Below are 15,832 nucleotides of genomic sequence, written 5' to 3' on the forward strand. Positions count from 1 at the left end.
GAAAACCCAGGTCACATGCTCCCAGATGTGGCCTTCACCCTGCGATCAGTACTTCTCCTCCTGCCCCCCTTAACACCTCCACGCTACTGAAGGACTTTTAGATGTGAGAAGGAGCAGATGTGAGACGGGGAGGACATCATATGTCAGGTGAGCCTTTACTGGAGATACACGCCTGCACATGAGGACAGAGTGGCTGATTCACTGGGCGAGTGGTGTGGGAGTACACATACATATTGACGCAGCTCTGCGTCGGTCCCACTGCCTCTCAGGTTATTTCGTAACTACTCTTCCGGATCTAAAGATATCTATCTATGAGTAAGATATTACAGCACGTCCGACACGGAGCTCAGGTATCGGGTCAAAGTGACAAATCACAATCACAGGAAGCTCAAGGTATTCTCACATTGCTCCTATTACAACAACTAATTTCGTCATTCCTGTTAAAAGGTTTAGTGTAAAACATTCAGGAAACTTTGCCTAGTTGTAACATAAGTGTCATGAGCCTCACTTAATTAAAAACACACACTACTTCTTACCTAGAGATTAGTTGTTACTACAACTAACTTCCAGGTGTAACTGTTACGTAGCCAAACTGACTTACTAACAAAATGTTAGACTGAAAAGTAAAAGATGTAATCTAAAATACTGTGGATGCGTATGACCTGACACCTCTAAAATTCTGTTTTGTAATTTTTTTGTAAATTCAGTGTCACAAATATAAAACAGCATACTTTAGATTTCAAAATGTTATGCCAATAACATTAGACTAAATCATATAATCACCAAATCAACGAGGTGAGCATAATCAGGTATGCCCTACTCATTTTAAGATTGTAATCGATTTCTCCATTTATGCAAATTTAAATTAGTAACTAGACTTAGGATCGGTAGCTAAGTTTAATATGTAAAACTTCCTGTTAACATGTTTATTACTTTTGATTGAGCGTGCAACATTTATACAGATTTGCACATTACTAAAGCCATTACTAGCTACGAGATTTCTAATGTTTGTGTGCAACCTGATTCAGTAAATTACAGTTTAAAACAAGAAATTAGTTTGTAACTTCAGAAGAACTTTACACAAAACTCAGCGATGGACAGTCGGCTGGTGCAACCCAATCCAGTTCCCCAGTTGATAGAAATTCGTATGTCTGTATTTCTGACTGAGGAGTCTGAAGAAATACCGTCTCTTTCCTGTTCGACCAATTTGAAGTCCAATCCCCAGACCCTGCTAAGAGTAATTAATGGCTCATTCATCCCTGAGTGAACCATACAGCAGTAATTATGACCATATGCTATTCCAAAGACTTTTAATTGCCTAATTAAAATCTTATTAAACTATTGAACAGAGATAGGGGACATTTTGAACTTAAGGTTCAGGGGAGTTAAATTCATCAAGCTTGCTTCTCCTCCAGGGTTTGTGACACACGGTCAGAGGTTGTGAATTTTATCACAAGCGCTGACTTCTTAAAACGTCCCAAATTTGAAGCTATCAGGCACTAAGAATGTATTGATAGATTACGGTAATATATGGCTGTGAAAGTGGATGAGCATATTTCATCACCTCTGTCTTTGAATCCTTTACAAGTGCCTAAATCAACCCGGTTTCAGAAGTGAAAATATTTGAAATGATATTCCATTTCATTCCATTTCCCCCTCTGCGTAAATTTCCATAACAGATGTGGAGCCAGCAGAAGCAGCTTGCTGATGAAATGTAAAGTAGCAGAGCAGGGCCTGCTATCACTATCAAGGCCGAAGTGGGTGAAAGAAGACCAGCAGGGGCTCCGCGACAGACAGAAAAGGACATTAAAACTCAAGAGGGCGAAGGACGAAAGACAAGCAAATGAAAGGGCAAAGACACATTTTCCTTTCTGAATAAGTATTTCCAGTCACCTCATCAAACTCAAACATATTTATTGCCACTTGTATGGAGATGGAGATCACCTGGGAATAACTAATCTCACCAGGCAAATACTAGATTCAATGAGATCTTGACTACTGTGTGAGAGTCATTTGCCTCTCTTGGCTTTGTGCCCTTTTATTCCTGGCACTCAAGCCAAATCTCCCTGTCAAAACACATCAGACAGGGTATAAACCTGGATTAAAACTATTCATGCGTTGTCATTAATAAACCCTCAAACATGGTAAATACTGAGGGGCTGAGGAGAAAATCTACTTTTCTCTATCTATCTACGCTCTTTTCAGTCTTCAACAGTCCAGTGTAAGCTGATCCACTTTTAGGAAGCAGACTGCCCTGCTGATCTTGCTGAAATGGCCTATTTCTTTTCTACAGTCTGTTTTACTGTTGTCACACCCTTTGCTGGAGAAAGGAACACCTACATTTTTGAGAGTATCCAGAGTTTTAGCATTTGATACACCTTTCCTGAAACAATTACTGAGTTGGCAACACATGTTCTAAGCCAGTAATACATTACTGGAATTATCAAAATCATTCTGTACCATCTATAGATCCATTACATGATTCCTGAGCATATGCAGTGTGTGATTAGCTGTCCACATATTCTACAAATTCAGTAGTCAAAGTTGAAATGGTAATGATGTTGTCATTCTACCACTGCATCTGAAACCAGTCCCCCATAGAAATAATGTCTTCTTCACTGGACTACATAACATATCCTGACATTTGGTGCAAAGCAACACTGCTGCTGCTTACACCACAACTGTTTATACTATTGTTTATACTATAATAAATATTTGTAATAAAGGGGGTGGACACAGCGTTCTGTAAGCAATGCCAGTTTTTGAATCTTTAAATGCTTTGTATTTAAAGTGAAATAAAACAATATTTCACTGAGTTGAGGTGAGAGCTTGTGCATTAGTATATGTATTTGTTTTGCTAATCCCCCTTCCAAGTAGATGTAATTCTGAGAGTTGCACCACATGTAGATAAATCTGACGTTTCCTGCAAATTGATGTAGGTTAAATCTCTCACACTCTCAGCTACCGCTGGAAAATTAAAATCACTTCCATGAGCTGAGCAGAGTCTCTCAACACAGTAATGCTCAGCATTAGGATTGAGGGGACATTTTTGTGGGCTTTCCTATGTCAGCGTCGTCTGCTGAAAACTGCACTACATTTACAATGGGCAGTGATGAGATATACATGTGAATCTCTTGCAGTGAAATTACAGTATGTAACCCTTTTTCCATTCCTCTTTTCCATGACACACATGGAGAAAATGCTTTGAGAGTAGCTAAATGGTGGCCCACTTCACACTGTCGTTTTAAGAAGAATTAACATTTAAAACATATACAAGATAACATTTTGTTTGGATGGTCTGATGTTGTTACTCAATTATCAGGTGTCAGAAGGATGATTTACGTGTTTTACAAACTCTGATAACCAACACTGAAAGTCTAACCTGAGTCCAGGCTCTTACTCTAAAACCATCTTGCACATACTCTATATAGACTGGATGTCCTACCACTGTGAGTATTAGCTGAAACTAAGCAGGGTTTTTACTGTCATATACAGTAGTCACTTGACAGTATGCTGTGTAACAGTTTGGACCAGCCAATAAAGTGTGACCATATGCAGTGCAGTAAAAGCAACAAATTGGCTATGGACTATTTTATGAGAGAAATAAAAATACAAAATAATATTGTTCAGTGCACTGTTTAAGATATTGAGGGCCTGTGTTTTTATTGAGGGGTCCTGTCTGCCAGACACAGGTGAGGAGCTGTTTCAGCTCTGGCCGCTGTAAGTAGGTCAGGCCTGCTGAAACACTCACTCCCATTCTAAATGTCTCCACTTGTTTGCCATATAATTCTGTCTGCATTCACTGGGGTGAAATATTGACTCTGATAGAGCGAGTGCTGATAACACGGCATCGACCTGAGGTGCTTTATCTTGCTTGTTCTTGTTTACCTTCCCTAACTTGATTTGTTATAACAGATAAGACGGTGATATGCAACTACAGTATGCTGAGGTAGTAAATACGAATGTGAATAAGTTAACGTGTAATTACTCTAAATATCAAACACAACAATTGTTCAATCATTAGAATGTGCTTAAATGAATAATACTTTACATTTGAACCTCAGTAGCTTTCAATAGATCAGAGGAAAGTACAACATAGAGAAGTTGTAAACTAGAAATTAATAATTAGATAAAAACAGGTGTACGTGAGTATTTTTAAAACACTTTATGAGAAATACATCAAAAATATATCATAATAATAGTGAAAAAACATATACTATGTTTTGCTGAAAAAGTCTGTGGGTTGTGTTAGTATATTTTATCTCAAATACTATGTAACTCTATCTTGTTGACAACTGAAAAACATTAATAATACGCAACATTAATATTTGCTGCCCATGTAAATTCATGGAGCATTCAATCACCAACAATGCACTGAAATATTTATCCTCTTTAAAATTGATTAGGCTGGTGTGGCATCCATGAAAGGCTGTAAACAAAGCAGCATGGCCGTTCTCCCTTGATGTCCACAGCAAGAAGCTGCATGCATTCCAGTAGCTTAGAGGCTTAGACAGAAGCTCAGGCTATAGGCCATTGGGCAAAGAGCTGCACACATCCATCACTGTGTGGGACCGATAAAAGGCTCAGAATGGCCGCTTCTCCATATGCCCATCAACGACACTAACCACAGATCTGCCCCTTTAACACAACTCAAGAGCTTTTCAAGTCTACTAAGGACATCGTAACCCTCAAGATCGAACCAGTAGGTGACTCGTGGTTTGAGGTTTCACAAATCTCACACAACTACTGCAGTGCTTAAAGGTGCACTCTGGAGCTTTCTTGTAAACAAATAAAAGTTATACATACAGTGCTACTCACCAAAATGTAATGTATCCTGTAACGTATCCTGGATAATCGAATAAGTTTGATGAATGCATCCTTCCTCATGAAACAGTTGCAAAGCCAATTTGCCTTACATAACTTGTAAGCAGTCTTACTTTTTTATGCTTTTGCTGGTGCTTTTCTGGGTATCTTGGCGCATTACCATCCCTTGTAGTTCAGTGGAATAGTGTGACACCATTGGCAGGAATGTGCATCCCATCATTGTGCGCATGCATAATATAAACCAAATGGGGATCCACTCATACAAAAATGGCTCCATTGCACAACAAGAGGTCAAACACCCACAGGGGAACTTTCACATGCAAAGGAATGATGCAGTTATAAACCAGTAAATGGAGTCAAATAACTTTCTGTCAAATGACTAATAGATTAACAAACTAATTGATTCAGCAGTAATGATGATCTGGTGCCACCCCATTAAGCTGGGCAGCTGAGAACTATGGGGAGCGGTTTAGCACTTTACTGCCTCTTGAAACCATTTAAAACTTGTGAACAGCTATTTAAACAAGGTGAAACATGATGAAACACTATAATTGAACAATATGTATTGAATAATATATTCATGTTGTTACCCTTTCGAAAAACACAAGCACGGATCGACAATAGCCCAGGGAGGGGTGTGTTCATCAAACAGGTGTAAACAGGTTGATTGCTCACTCTTCAAACATCTATTCTCCAGCCTATTTAAAATGACACCTGTGAGAACTGTTTATGGAGTAATCCAGTTGTGTACAAAGTAATTTTGAATTATGATATCCAGAGCTCTAGCAAATACGTAGGTAAGCTTTGCCAGACTAGAAGGAGCAAAGTGAAATTTGTTCTTCTTGTTTATATATATTTTTTTAATATACAATGCTGGGATGTGTCTATAACTTTGTTTAATTATTTGCATTTTCTGCATTAGGTGGAGTAAGATGAACAACTAATCTTGAGGCAACAAATATAGTACAAACACTTAGCTTTCTTATGCCTGTGGTTGTACTTGTTGATCTGCTTCTCATCTCTGGCTACAACCCTCAACATGCCTTAAAAGCTGATATCAAGCACAATCCTCCCTATTTGACCTCTTAATGTGGCAGATAGACCACATTAAAATATCTTTGTGGGAGTAGTCTGCCCCCCTTTATGTGGGGTCTGAGAGTAGGGCAGCTGCCCCCCACATGCAGTGACCTCACTTAGTAAAGATCAATAGTGAGCTGCACATTCCTCACTCCAAGTCCTCAGGAGTCACTCAGGCCTTGGTATCCCAATCATCCAAAGGATCTTGTGAATCCTTTAGCAGACGGATATTTAGGGTAAATTCCAATCATTGACATCCAACATCCTAGACGACCAGCTTTGACCTATGAGGGCAGCGAATATGGTAAACCCTACGAGGGAGATGAACTCTTGTCACTCAAGAGTATCATCATGCTAATGCAGTCACTCAAGGGCAAATTTGTCAAGCTAGCATTGCTCACTTTAGATCTAATTTAACCTGTTTGTACTTCACATTGTTGCCAGTGCCCTTTTCCAGTTTCCCATTCAATCACACTGTACACGGCCTAACACACAGCAAAATTATGGGGCCCACATTGATCCCTAGGCTAAATGATTTAATGGCTGACTGACTGTTCTATTTAACCAGACACGCATAATAAGGGGATTAGCAACCTATCAGATGACAGAGTTCAGTGTGCTTGGCTGCAGGTATACAGGCAGATATCCTATATCACATGATTTGTTAATCACTGAGCAGACTGTATAAATTAGCTCATTCTAGTGAAGGAAAATGTTAAAAATATTAACTAAGACTGATAATTACACCACAGTTCATGACATTATTAATGCCAAATTGCTCTCACAAGTTAGTTAGGAAAACCACCTCAACAGGACCCTTGAAGTTCATGTACCTCTTTGTTTGCAGTGAAAGGCCCTCAGCATGTGTGTGTTCCAGATGCAATCAGAGTCCTGACACGTCCATACAGCGCCCAGGCCCCCACAGCTGGATGCGTGTAGGAGCGAGCTGATATCATGGAGAGATGCAGATGAAATGATCTGTTACTATAAAGCTGAGCCTCTCCACTGTGATATGAGAGCCTGTGACATGTCCTCGACGTCTTCACCTACTTTTATAACTTAGAGGTTAGTGCTGGTCCATAATGTTGCAACCACAAGAAAAAGTGCTATTATGTGAAATTTTAGAGTTAGTTTATAATAATAATCATCTTTTTTACTTTGAAATTAGTTTAGGAAAAAAAAAATGTTTGTTGTTCAAAAGGATCAGACATATTCCTTGTCAACTAGAAAGGGTTAAAGTGTTATTTAGGTTTACTGACATAAGTTTAAAAAACTGGATAAGTGGTTCAAACATTCAAGTACTGTTAGCAAACATCTATGTGTTTAACAATCCCAAAGTAACTCAGTTCCAGCAAACCCAAAAGGCTGCTCGGTAGCTCATGGTGTGCTCTGATGTTCTCGTGGGGCGAGCAAGTGATTCATCACATTATTTATAAACTATAAGCTGTAAGGTCAGTGATTTGACACACAAGCGGAACAGAATAAATAGGCCTTCACAAACTCACAAACTAAACGTAAGGAAAAGCAGACAAATGCAGAGGCCAGAAGTCAGACTGTCAGCACATTATCCAGACAAGATAACATATTCTGTGTGGAAAGCATGTATCCCCTCTTTGTCACCTAAACCAGTGAGACCCGTTGACCACAGCAGAAGTCATATTGGGGAGGGGGAAAAAAGCATCAACAGTGTTAGTTCCTGTGAGCTTAAACTGCACCTGCATGCTGAACAGCTTCATCCCCTCCAGATGTCTGGAGGCCTCGCTAGACCCAGAGCCAGCACATCTATAACTGTCTCCTCCACTGCCCAGACTGTGGTGGATAATTGCCAGAAAGAAAGCAGAGATGCAGGGGGATCTGAGCCCTGCAGCCACTCATGCTGCACAAAAAGTGCTGAAAGAGGCCGTAAGATGGCTTGTGTGCTGTGTCTTAATATATCACATCTTCAATCCAATCTGATGAATTATTCAGACGGTGCTATCTACTGTGCCTCTCACCTAAAACATCTGCCCTGCCAGCCTGTCTGCCAGGTCTGGCTTACACTCTGTCCTGCCACAGGAAGCTTTTAGTCTGCTCCTGTCCTGTTGTCTCTGTTACATTTAACCCCCTTCCTCTATCTCCATTTCCATCTCTTGGACTGGAGACATAAAGCACTGAGGGAAAGCAATCATGTTACAGTATCAAGGATCTGTCTGTACAAGATTTTTTGAAAGAAAACAATATATTTTTGCTACCACTGTGCAAATCTCTAAGTTGTCAAGGCTAGGGTGAAACAAAGTAGTTTGCACGATGTCCTGTCCTACCATATCTTAGAGCCAGAATCTTTATAGCTGTTGAAACTGAAAGAACACAAGAAAAGCCTGCCATCATAAAGACACATAAAAATGGTGTTCAATGACCCGACAGGTACTTCAAATAAAGTATACCGACCCGCTAAGTGTCACACCAAAAACACTAGGCTCGCTAAAGTCAGATTTTGCCTGAATTACTATAAAAAAGTTTGATCTGACAAAGCCTTTAACTTTGTGGCGAGAAAGTAGCTATATATGATTCCTTCTCCGGCCTACATCTGAGGGCGGGGGGGGGGATCAGAGCAGGGCAGGTTGCATTACATATATCCAGACCATTATAGTGAGGAGTGAGGGATAAAAGGTGCACACACACCTCCCCCGGCACTGTTTATGGATCTTAGCAGAGCATGAAATGACTAAATACAAGCGTCAGTCCTTCTTCCTGTCATCTTCCTTTGCACATTTCTCATTCATAATTTTCAGCAAGGATGTCTAACTGAAAAACATGTGACCCACCCAGCACTATTTGTGTCCAAGGTTACAGAAGAACAACTTCAGTCAGTAGAGTGTGTAGAAAAGTGTGTTTCCACCAGTAAGCTGCATCAAATATCTTTCTCTAACCTACTTCTTAGTAAAGAATGGTACTGTACATTAATATTAAAAATAAAGTACAGCTTGTTTACAGTGAGGCAATTAGACGCGTGTGATCAGAGAGTTACAGCAGGAATGTCTGAACGGGTCCATAGCACCATTAGCAGAGTAAAGGGCACAACCTGGAATGCTCAGAGATATCAAATCACAGCGGTGGGGGAGGGACAGACTGCTAAACAAGGCTCTGTTGGAGGTTGATTCCATTAATCAGGCCTACTCTAGTACTCGTGTCAGGAGCCACACGAACATATTCGCCCACTAACAACAACCTGATGCACGTTTACTGTGACACCTTATAGTGGTCTCTTAGGTCCAGTGTCAGGAGTGCAGACATAGCTACGAGGATTAAAATAGGACTTTATTATTAAACATGTAACACGCAAGAGGAACAGGTGTGAGGTGAGGGGTGATGGAAACACACCCTGAAAAGACAATTTTGCGTTTCTCACACCAGCACATAAGAAATGCTGACATACGTGTAAACATACTCCACATGGTTTCCCAGAGCTGTTTCAGAGGTTTGTGTACAGTTGAAATAAAACACAGCGAGAACAAGGGGAGGCCTTTGAGTGCTTCATACGCATGTGCCGTGTTTTGTTGCGTTGCGTTCATACGGGTTAAAAGGCAGCTCTGAGGGTCTCTGAGACACTGGAGCAAACACAGCAATCTGGCCATGTTCCATGTCCACAGTCATTTCCCACATTGTGGCACAGTGCTGGACTGGGAATAAACAGAGGAGCCCGCTGTGCTCCCAGAATGCATGTTTGCAGAGTTCCCATCAGTGAGTACACAGTAATAGGACTCCCTGAAGGCCTGTATTTAACCTTTAGGTTACAAGTGGCTGGCCACTCCACAGCCCACCCCTCCTCTGCCTCAACTATTAACCCTTTTCTAACTCATTTCTGTCAGCACAAACAGAAACAAAGTCAGATAAACTCTGAAGATCTGAAGATCATGCAATATGATCGAAAGGTCCAGAACAGCTACTAAATGGACTACGGCGAGACTGCTTTGTCAACTGACCTTACTAAGGTCAAAAATTAACTTTGTAGCTCACCTATTAGGCCAACATAGAAGACAAATTACACTGCACATTTCAGCATCTGCAACTACTAGTCAAACTCCTGATGAAGACCATGGGATATGATCAATAGCTCCAGTACAAGACCTTGTTGTCAGAATCATTCAGACTATTCCCAAATTTAAACTGACACAATTCAATTCAACTAACAGACAGGATGTGAAACATTATCAGTGGAGCTTGATAAGTTAACTAATTTGATGGCAACTGAATATGGTGAACAGGTTTCTGCAAAATCTAACTTTTATTATTTATTTTAAGTATTTTTTTAAAAGATGCAAACGCTCTATATATGTGTGTAATGTTTTTGTTCTGCAGAGTAATTAGTAGAGACAACACTAGACTGTGTTTTAGCACTAGCTGTTTTTATGTGGCCCATGTTGTGACACTGCAGCAAGCACAGCTCTCATCTTGGAAGGCAGCACACAGTATTTTGGGTTAGGTTTAAAAACGTACCTTGAATTTCTTGAAAGACTTAACAGTCTGATCTAAACTCTGATCCAATGCAGAGCTCTGCGCCTGTCACATACATTACATTTTAGCCGTTAATTGCACACATACTTTGTTTAAACTTGTGCTATTGGCGTAAAATGTAAACTAATATTTGTGACACCAAACCATATGGAGAGGACAACAACACATAAAAGAAAATTTAAAAAGATAGAATTTCTCTCTCTCTCTCTCTCATACAGACACACACACACACACACACACACACACACACACACAATGACAGGGAGAGAGTCAACCTGACTATATAAACAGATGAAGGAGATGGATCAGAGTAGCCTAATGCTGAGAAAATGCCCTTGGGATACGCTGACAAAACGGAAACATGTGCATATGGGGCCAGCATGGGGGATTAAGCTGTGATAAAACAGTGTGATGCAGTCTGATTTATTTCTTCTTTGTCTTTTCTACTCTGAACAGATTTAGTCATCGGCAACAGGTTGCTCACTGCTTTGAGCAGCTTCATAACACAGAAGCATCATTTTATCCTTGTGCTTCTTTTCCCTGCAGCAGACTTGATGTAAAACAGCGCTGCATCAAATAAATATTCACTCTCCGAAGGAATGTTTCAGCGTTCCAGTTAAATTCTGCAACACAGATATTCAGATTTTCTCTGAAAGTAACTATCACCATGTTATGAACTATATTTTTTGAGAGGAGGCCTGGATTTGAGGTATTGATATTACAGGCACCATGCTTTACCTACGAGCCAAAGCTTTTCTGACAGCATCATACAGGCAGTTCATTGTCAAGGCCGCTGGTATCCAGAATGCAACTGCCAGCTGTTTTCTTTGTGGATCAAACCAAAAGAAAACAGCAGGCCAAGGTCAGCACAGACAGGCTTTTCTCCTACAGCAGACGGATGAAGCTCCATATACGAGGCCGTAAAACAAAAACTCTCTCTGTCACAAATGAGATAGCGCGGTTGATTATATTCCACCCTCTTGTGGAATAATTACCCATTCTCAAAAATTCATGAAAGCTTCTATTTATTCCAGCTCTGTTGGGTGTTTGTTCATCATTTGAGGATTTGTGTCTGTAAGTGGGTTTCTTTCCACCTATTTTTATGTGGTGGAAAAGTTGGTTTATATAAGCAAAATGTGATAAAGTACAATGGAAACAAAGACAAATAAATAAGAAAATAAACTTAAAAAATCTAACTTAAACATCCACTGAAGCTTCGTCTCCACTGAGGAGATGAAAAATAGAAGCAGAGAAAAACATCAGATTTGATGTGTGGAGTAATGAGGAGACTGTAACGTTCCTCCAATTAATACAAGAAACAAACATAAATGCCATATTTCCATTGCATTTTCTACATTGTTTTTCACAGTTGGAGGTTTGACTGGCACTCGTTTATTTACATCATCTTGTTGCACCCTCTTCTTCTACAATGGTTTAATGGCATCCGATTGGACTATGGATAAGTACCTCATACAACTCCACTTAAAAAAATCTGAACAAACCTTTCAAATCTGAGTTTAAGACATGTATGTCCAAGCATTAATTTTGTGACATCACAACTACTTTAGATGCCAGTCATGGTCCAGTATTTAGCTTACACAACTGTGATGTGGAACCTTCAAATCCCCAGTACAAAATACACTGATAATGAACATTTCAGTCAGAGTTGGAGAGTTATATACATCTCCAGTAGTTAAAGATTGTATTAAGACATATAAACAGTCTACTTGCAAAAATAATGTGTTTGATACAAAAAAGTTTAATTTCCACATTAAGATCCTTAAAAAGGCATCTACTATCTAACCTCATTAACAATTCCAATCTATGAATATGCAAATTTTGTTAATTTCTAAAGTTTTCCTGCTCGACACAAGTTGTCTCCTCCTTTACTGTGAAGTACATTCTCAGTGTCTGTGCACTTGAGGCTTCAAGTCGCTTGTATGAGTTGCATACTGGACCAGTATGCACTTCCATGATGTCAGAAAACCGATTTTCAGTGAGCACAGAGAAACTTTCCACTTTCTGCAGATGAATGTAAAAACATCCTTCTAGTGTCAAACTCTCACTATACATCATTCTGCACGGAGAAGCTCAGATATTTAACTGTAAGACATGTTTTTGAGTGGAGGGGGACTGAAATGAATGATAATTACATATTCATACATTCTGGATTTTTCAATTAAGGAGGAGAAGGTGTAATGTAAGACTTTTTAAAAACCATATCAGATACTGTGTGTCTTAAAACATATCTGGGAGGGATCTTTAAATGTAAAATAAGCAACTAACAGAAAAGCCCACTCCATTGTGGGAAAAAAACACATATTCACTCATTGCTTCATAAAACTGTTTGCTTTGTCAAACTCTAATGACACAGGAGAAGGAGCTTGAGAGCTTTTCTGAAGTAAAAGGTACTTGGCAGCGCACACTCAAAAGTAAGCAAGAAGAGTAAATAAAAATCTCTGGTTGACCTCCTCATTGACTTTTGACAAACTTTTCCATTTATGGTTTCTATCCATTAACTACCACCCACACAGCTAACAATTTGGCATTAGTCTCGATTGTGCTGCCAGCAGCGTGTGGGTGAGAGATTTGAATTTCACACAATAATACCTGATGCTTCTGTCTAGTAGCTGCCAGCATCACACCATGAACCCCTAACCAATGTCGCAGCTCAAAACCCCCTCAACAGTGCGACTGTGCTGGCTCTCAACCAACACAACCAGACACACCAAGACAATTAAGACTTTGTGTTAATATTTATGTTCTTGTTCTCGCCCATCAGCTTTTCCACACCTCTCAATTCGCACAAAGTTTCCAGGCTGGGAGAGGATGTGTGTGCACTGGCTGCCACATTCACTAACTCCTATCTGCGGAAAGAGGCCCCACTCCCAGTCACAGGCTCAGTCCTGATGAGTTGTGCCTCAGCTTAAAGAGTCAGAGCCATCCTCTTTTTTTTATGCATTACTAGAGACTCTCACACACAAGCCAGCAAGCCTTAAAATACGAACACACCCAGGGAAATAGCTGTGTTTCTAAAGAAAATAAGTCCAACACCAACATCTCTTAATGTAAGGGTAGCTCCTACACATACACACCCACAAATAAGAGCACAAGATACACACACACACATACACAGAAGCTTGCACTCAGACTAGGTCTTTAATGACCCCCTTGCCCTGCTATCACCTTGCGATAAAGACCTGCTGGAGAAGGCGGAGGGCTGTTGCGTGTCAGCTCACACCCACTTATCCCTTTAAAGACAGAAACTAACAACAAACCCCATGCAGACTTAGTCATAAGAAGTTTATAATTCTCTAACAGGGAAATGACATGGTTATCCTGGCATCATTTCAATAGGTAATCAGAACCCCAGCGTTCTTACATCAATGATTCATGAAGCCACGCCACCACACAGTTAATGAACAGGAGGGCAGTCTCTATAACAGCAGTACTTACGCTCTGTCCCGCTCAGCCGTGAAACAAAAACAATCCTTCAGATCTAAAAAAGAAAAGATTGACTGATTCCTCCTCCAGGAAATGTCAGAGGAAAGTCCACAGAAACAACAGAGTTTAAAGCTTGGGTAGATGACAGCTCTAAGTCCGCAGGTCCACTCTCCTCTCTCTATCTCTCTCTCTCTCTCCTGACACAGTGTCGTACTACAGCCTGCCTCTAAGCACTCCACACACTGGAGCTCCTCCCATCACACACTGTCACAGAGAGAAATGGAGGGAGGGATGGGGGAGGAGAACAGACGTGCAATACTTCAGATGATCTTGACAAATGTTTTAGTTAAACCACCAATGTGTAAAGTTTACTGTAAATATTACTCGTATTTATAGGAGCAGTGGGAATTAGTTTTTGATTATTTAGAGCTAACCCATAAGCAGTTTGGAGATTTTTTTCTCTCTCTTCACACTCATTCTAGTGTTATCTGTATGTAATTTACTTGATTTTAACCTGCAATAAGTAAAACAAAACAAAAAACCTCATATGTATCCTGTGATTTTCTGGTCACAAGACTGCTGACTTCCTGCTTTTGCGAAATCACAACCACCTCATGCAAAAGCAACTTACTGAAAGTGTATGAAATGCACTATGACGTGGCTGAATTTATAGTGTGAGTAGGAAACTGAATGAGACAAAGTTCTAATCGCATTAAACATAGCCTTGGAGTCTTTTTTTTTTTTTTTAGCTCTCCTGGGATTTAGTCCCTTGTTATGGACTGCAGATGTTTGCCTCTCAGCCAGCTGCTTGCACCCGTATAAAGACTGACTTTAATGATTGTAATTACCAGTAACTTCAAGCTACCGGAAAATAAACCAAATCTATTTTTCCTAAATCACAGTCATCAATTAAATGCTCTACGTGTATTTAGTATCAGTGAGAAGTCAAACATCTTTAAAGTTACATCTATGTTAAAATCTAGACAAAATGTCCAATATAATCAGATGGTAACACTGCTATCAGAGGCATCCACTGATCTGCGGGCTTGAAGTCAACAGATGTTTTCATTCACTTCTTTTATAACATGTATAAGTCACCAATGATCATCATCAACATGCGCAAAAAAAAGTAGACCAGAAATGTAACTCTCAGGGTACAAAAACTCATCACTAGGAGAGCGTGCCCATTCAATATTGTACTCCTACCATCTGTACCTTCAAAATTACAATTATGTAATGCTTTTTTGTTGTTAGATTATATACTCCAATAATGCTTCTGAGGTTGAGACAAACCAAAACATGACGCAGTGCCAAATAATGTGAATAATAAGCATATTATTTAGGCTTTAACCATAACTACATTGGACATTTTTGGTGTGATCAAATGGTACATGCATTGTGTTCCTGCCATGGTTCATCTGTGAAAAATGTAACATTCCCCATGTATCAGATCTAGGCATGACGTTTTACTTGTTTACTTTCTTCATAAGAAACATTCTTTTCATTTTCCAAGTAAATCTGTAACATCATAGATGCAACAAACTGATTAAAATGTTAAACTGAAATTTGATCATATATCCGCAGTGTAGCATCATTGTCCCCCTGCTGGCATAAAATATGAATGCCAAAATATTCCCTGCACCTATAACTAGGAATGAGCGAGTACACTACCAACAAAATTATCTGTATTTGTATCCATACTCAGAATGGGTGGGGCCTAATACAGACATGGGTGTTGCTTAAACCAAAAGTGGGCGGGAGTAACTAAAAGTTGTTTATTTAAGCCTGAAATTGATCAGGTGTTTCAGAATAATGTTTTTGATCACAAGAGTAAAAGAATTATGTACAAAAGAAGTTTTTGAACAGTTGGTATACATTCAAGTACGGCTATTGACACATTTTAGTAGTTTGATACTCCTGCTTGGTACTTGTAACAAGTACATTATTTGTACTGGATACTCGTTTCAGCCGAGTACTCGCTCAACCCTACATA

At 39.7% G+C, this 15,832-nt stretch overlaps 1 protein-coding gene across 1 annotated transcript in view; it reads right to left on the reverse strand.

The window, feature by feature from the left end:
- Window positions 1-14,049, reverse strand: part of sema4ba (sema domain, immunoglobulin domain (Ig), transmembrane domain (TM) and short cytoplasmic domain, (semaphorin) 4Ba) — a 41,887-nt gene extending 27,838 nt beyond the window's left edge. Inside the window, exon 1 of the mRNA XM_051382236.1 lies at window positions 13,852-14,049. The gene's annotated coding sequence lies outside the window, so the exon portion shown is untranslated. The remainder of the gene's footprint in view (window positions 1-13,851) is intronic.
- Window positions 14,050-15,832: the final 1,783 nt, after the last annotated feature.

Source organism: Dicentrarchus labrax, unplaced genomic scaffold (assembly GCF_905237075.1).
Source record: "Dicentrarchus labrax unplaced genomic scaffold, dlabrax2021, whole genome shotgun sequence".
Classification (NCBI taxonomy): domain Eukaryota; kingdom Metazoa; phylum Chordata; class Actinopteri; family Moronidae; genus Dicentrarchus; species Dicentrarchus labrax.